At 36.5% G+C, this 4,840-nt stretch overlaps 1 protein-coding gene across 5 annotated transcripts in view; it reads right to left on the reverse strand.

Moving 5' to 3' along the window:
• LOC106875435 (alpha-mannosidase 2) overlaps positions 1 to 4,840 on the reverse strand; it is a 473,174-nt gene that overhangs the window by 143,364 nt on the left and 324,970 nt on the right. The window contains exon 3 of one of the 5 annotated variants that reach the window (XR_008264371.1): positions 795 to 4,007. The exons of the other annotated variants lie outside the window; for them this stretch is intronic. The gene's annotated coding sequence lies outside the window, so the exon portion shown is untranslated. Of the gene's footprint in view, positions 1 to 794; positions 4,008 to 4,840 lie in introns of those variants that run through there. 5 annotated transcript variants of the gene reach the window in all.

A 4,840-nucleotide genomic window follows, 5' to 3' on the forward strand; every position in this document is an offset into this window, starting at 1 on the left:
TATATATATATATATATATATATATATATATATATATGTGTGTGTGTGTGTGTGTGTGTATGTGTGTGCGTGTGCGTACGTATATATGTATGTATAATTAGAGTCGTTAACGTCGAAATGTATAGCAACTAAATGAGAGGTTTGAAAATATCGACTGGAATAGTTCTTAAGGTTATTGCGAGTTAATTTGAAATGTCTTTGAGGGCATATTGGAATGTAAGGAATTCTATAGAACTATCTCGATTGGCTGAAGAAATTGACTTATTCAGGAATATTTTTCTTTTCCGATTTTCTTATACAATATATCAAAATATTTAATATAATTGCGCCATCAAATTGGTGCTTATTTTATCGACCCGAGAATGACGAATTATTATAAAGGCCGAATTATTATCATTTTTATTATCATATTTTCTATTTCTCCGGGGTCAGTCAAACATAGGAGCTGGTTACTGGGGTAAATCAACTGTCCCCTTGAAGCAGCTGCAAGCAGGAAGCATCTCACAATGCCTGTGAGAGAAATCTGTCGCGTTTTATCTTTGGTGGTCCCTCAATTTCTTGTTGCCTGTCTTTGCCAATAACATCGATGTAATTCATTGGTTTTAATCTCTTTAATCTTTAATCCTTGTTTCAGACATCAGACTGCAGCCATACTGGGGCTCAATCTTCAAGAATTTCTCTTCATGCTAGGCACTTATTCTATCGGTAGTTTTGTTGAACCGCTAGTCACATGGACTTAAGTACACAAGCACCAGTTGCCAAGCGGTGGTGGAGGACATACACAGACACGAACACACACAAACACACACACACGCAACACACACACATCCGATGGGCTTCTTTCAGTTTCCGTCAAATATATCCACACAAAAGGCTATGGTCGGTCTGAGACTGTAGCAAAATACACTTGTCCAATGACCCACGCAGTGAGACTGAACCCGGAATCATGTGGTCGAGAAACAAGCTTCTTACCGCACAGCTATGGCTGCACCTGTTTGGTGGAGAGGTTACGATAGTACATGGTGTTCAAAAGTCTCTCCGCAGTGATTTTTTTTCAACCTGACTCACCAAGATGTATTTCAAAACATGTGTAGAAGAGTCCACTTATGTATTGAAAATGAAGGCGATGCTTTCAACACCTCTTGTAAAGTCTAATATATTCTTTTCTAATCATATTTCCTTTTCATCCATTTAAAGCCTAGCCAAGCTCATGGGCCCGGTTTCCCGGTTTCTATGGCGTATGTGTTCCTCCCCCAGCTGGACGGGACGCCAGTCCATCGCAGCGTTACTCAAGAAACAGGAAGAAAGAGTGAGAGAAAGTTGGGACGAAAGAATAAAACAGAGGTCGCCACCACCCTCTGTTGGAGCCTGGTGGAGCTTTTAGGTGTTTTCTCTCAATAAACACACACAACGCCCGGTCTGGGAATCGAAACCGCGAGTACGCTGCCATAACCACTGGGCCATTGCGCCTCCACTTGCAATCTTATTACCATCTTATAAATATTTATTTTGCAATAAAAATACATTCTGCAGAGAGATGTTTTGAACACCCCGTATAACATTTTAAACAATATAGATTAAACCTACCTATCAAATTCGAGCTGTTATGTCTAGCCTAGTGGACGGGGATTGTGCATATAATTATCTTTTATCATTTACTTGTTTCACTCATTGGATTGCAGTGATGCTGTGGAAATTCTTTGAAAGGTTCTAGTCGAAGAAATCGACTTGTTTTTAAAGCCTGGTGCTTATTCCATCGGTTTCTTACGGTGAACCACTAGATTACGGGAACACATACTGTCAAGTGGTGGTGGTGGTGGTGGTGGTACATGATCATCCGTGCTCATTCGGATTTTGATAGGAACGTTGGTCCTCCATATCAATCTCTCAAGGCCATCTGTCTGTTCTTACTTTTTCTTTTAGTTCCATACCATTTCTGCTCTTGCTATCTTCAGATCCTCTCCTGTTCATTTTTACTAACAAATCCTTAATCATGCTTCACATTTTTTTCTTGGGATCCAGTCCAAGTATTTCTTTTCCAAAAAATCTCCCAAAGCTTCTTAACGTACAGTCGACCAATCTCCACTTTCGTCTTACTGTTTCTCGACAGACGGGTTCCTTTTGGGTTTTTGGTTCAGAGATATTGTTGCTGAAAATTTTTGGATGTCTAGTGCTTAAGTTGTTCCTGAAGCACCTATTCATGAATACTTGAAGCTTTCTGAAAATATAGGCTGTATATCTCTTCACCTGCAATATAATACTAAATCAATTGCCATGATTCACTACCATGTAACAGGACAAAATCGATATTATCAAAACTTCTCGGCTTAATACGTTTGGACAGAATCTTCGCCTTCCAGACAGGATTTTTCTTGTTCAGTAATTGCCAAATCTACATAACGAAAATGGTTCTGATTTAATTGAGATTTCAGTATAAATGATATTAGACTATTCGGCATTACAAATCTCAACGTAAGATAGAAAAGAATTACGAATCCTCTGGTAGCATTCGAACTATGAATCCGCTACTTCACAGATGATAGTATTAACGAACATACTAAAGCTCAACTACCAAATTAAATATACTATAGGATGTCTCTTCGAATTAAATACTACAAAGTATTTTGACATTTTAACTATACAGTTTTATCTGCACGAGATACTTTGTCAGCTACTTAGTGCCAACAGGATAGGCTATTAGTAATGTTCAACATAACTAATCTCTTGTGATTACGCTATAATGCATATCTTTAAATGAGGCACTAAAAACTGTTCTGCTGTTTTAACTGGACTATTTTATTTCCATAATATAATTCGTCAGCCACTTATCGCTGGCAAAATAAGTTATTCTTCTTATGTTCACAGAATGAGGTATTTAACCATGGTTTGATGTTTGTGACGAGAAATAACTCCACATGTAACTGGCCAACTTGGTAACCTGTAGATGGCCATTCCTTCTACTAGAAATAGAAGCTAAATATCCTTCAAATCACAGCAAAAAGGCAAGTCACACTAGATAACATATACATAGGTGCTCCAAAAGCGAAAAGATTGTCTGGTCTTTATTGGAATACCTTCAGTCGAAGATTTTCCCAATCGAAGGTTTGCCTATCAGAGTTGATCCGGAGGTTGAATAGTAACGGTAATCCAATTAGTGAAATAGGCACGCATACATATTGAAAATATGCGCTCGTGCCATATCCTCAAGTGGCCGAACATAAGACTCTTTTCATGTCCCATTGTACCACTATGTCAGCATATGAAACATTTCAAACACCGTAAGAAACAAAACACTGCATATCTCTCAAAGTACATCTGACAAAAGAAAGATAAAGGCTAGTCCACCGAAACCACGTAGCTTATCATGCACAAAGCCACTTTACAGTTAAACAAAAAAAAAAAAGGAAAGAAAGAAAAGTAAACGGCGTAGTTTATGTTTGATAAATAACATATAATAATAATCTGTGCCACACTATTAATGATTAGAAATACTGAGCTAATGTGAATATGCGGACACAGTATGAAAGTTTTACTATTGCTTTTTCAAATCAGACGATAAAACGCGTATCGCGTGGCATCGTGCTTGTGCATGCATGCGTGCGTATGTGTGTTTGTGCGTGCGTGTGTACGCGTGTGTGTGTGTGTATGTGTGTGACAGTACATGCGTATTTGTGCATGTATATATGTATGTCTCTAAGCATACTTCTGCTTAAACGTTCATATACAAAAGAACTTTTTACAATTCGAAGTAAAAAGCACAAATTAGTGCTGTATATAAAAAAAAACAAGAGAACATTTTAAAAAGCTTCACCATATGTTCGTGTGAGAACATATACATATATTTGTATTTAGCATGGGTGTGTTCGTGCCAGCTTTTTTATCATGTCTCTGTGTCACAGAAAATGTTGTGAGGAACAACGCATCTATAACATTACTCTAAAAACTGAGCGCATCTTACCATAGTTTTGGACATCATAAGTTCAATCTCAGCAAAAGCGTGTACTTACCTGAAATGAAATTGAAAAAATAAATATATCAATATTGTATACAACAGCAAAAACAACAACAACAACAACAGCGAGAACAACAAAAATAATCGTTTCTGATTCAGAGACAAACACTCAAATTTTAAAGGGAAGGATATAGTCCATACCATCGAACACCCCGCCATCACCACCTTCCAGTACTTCATGGGTACTTTATTTACTAGGTTTCGAAAAGATAAAAGGTGAATTAGATTGAACTCTATACGCAAAGAGCCTGAACAAATAACGCAAGGGACTTTTTCTGAGTCTTTGACGATTGTAGAAAATGGCCGCCTTCATAATAATAATAATAATAATAATAATAATAATAATAATAATAATAATAATAGTAATAATAATCCTTTCTACTGTAGGCACTAAGGGATTAAGTCAATTACATCGACCCAGTGCGTAACTGGTACTTAATTAATCGACCCCGAAAGGATGAAAGGCAAAGTCGACCGCAGCGGACTTTACCTTCATAATAATAATAATAATAATAATAATAATAACAACAACAATAATAATAACTTGTGCTTCAAGCATTCTACGTTCACATGATTCAATCCCCTTCGTTCTCTCATTTCAAATGTACATTATTATTATTATCATTATTATTATTATTATTATTATTGTTCAGTAGTTTTATTTTTATAACGTGCTTTCACTTCACTACCGAGCGCAGCTCTGTGCGCCTTGGGTATGTGCTGTGGTTTGCTGTGGTGCTCTTATGTTTACTGTATTGAAAGTGTTTTGCGTATTATTATTATTATTATTATTATTATTATTATTATTATTATTATTATTATTATTAT

Source organism: Octopus bimaculoides, chromosome 6, assembly GCF_001194135.2.
Source record: "Octopus bimaculoides isolate UCB-OBI-ISO-001 chromosome 6, ASM119413v2, whole genome shotgun sequence".
NCBI lineage: Eukaryota > Metazoa > Mollusca > Cephalopoda > Octopoda > Octopodidae > Octopus > Octopus bimaculoides.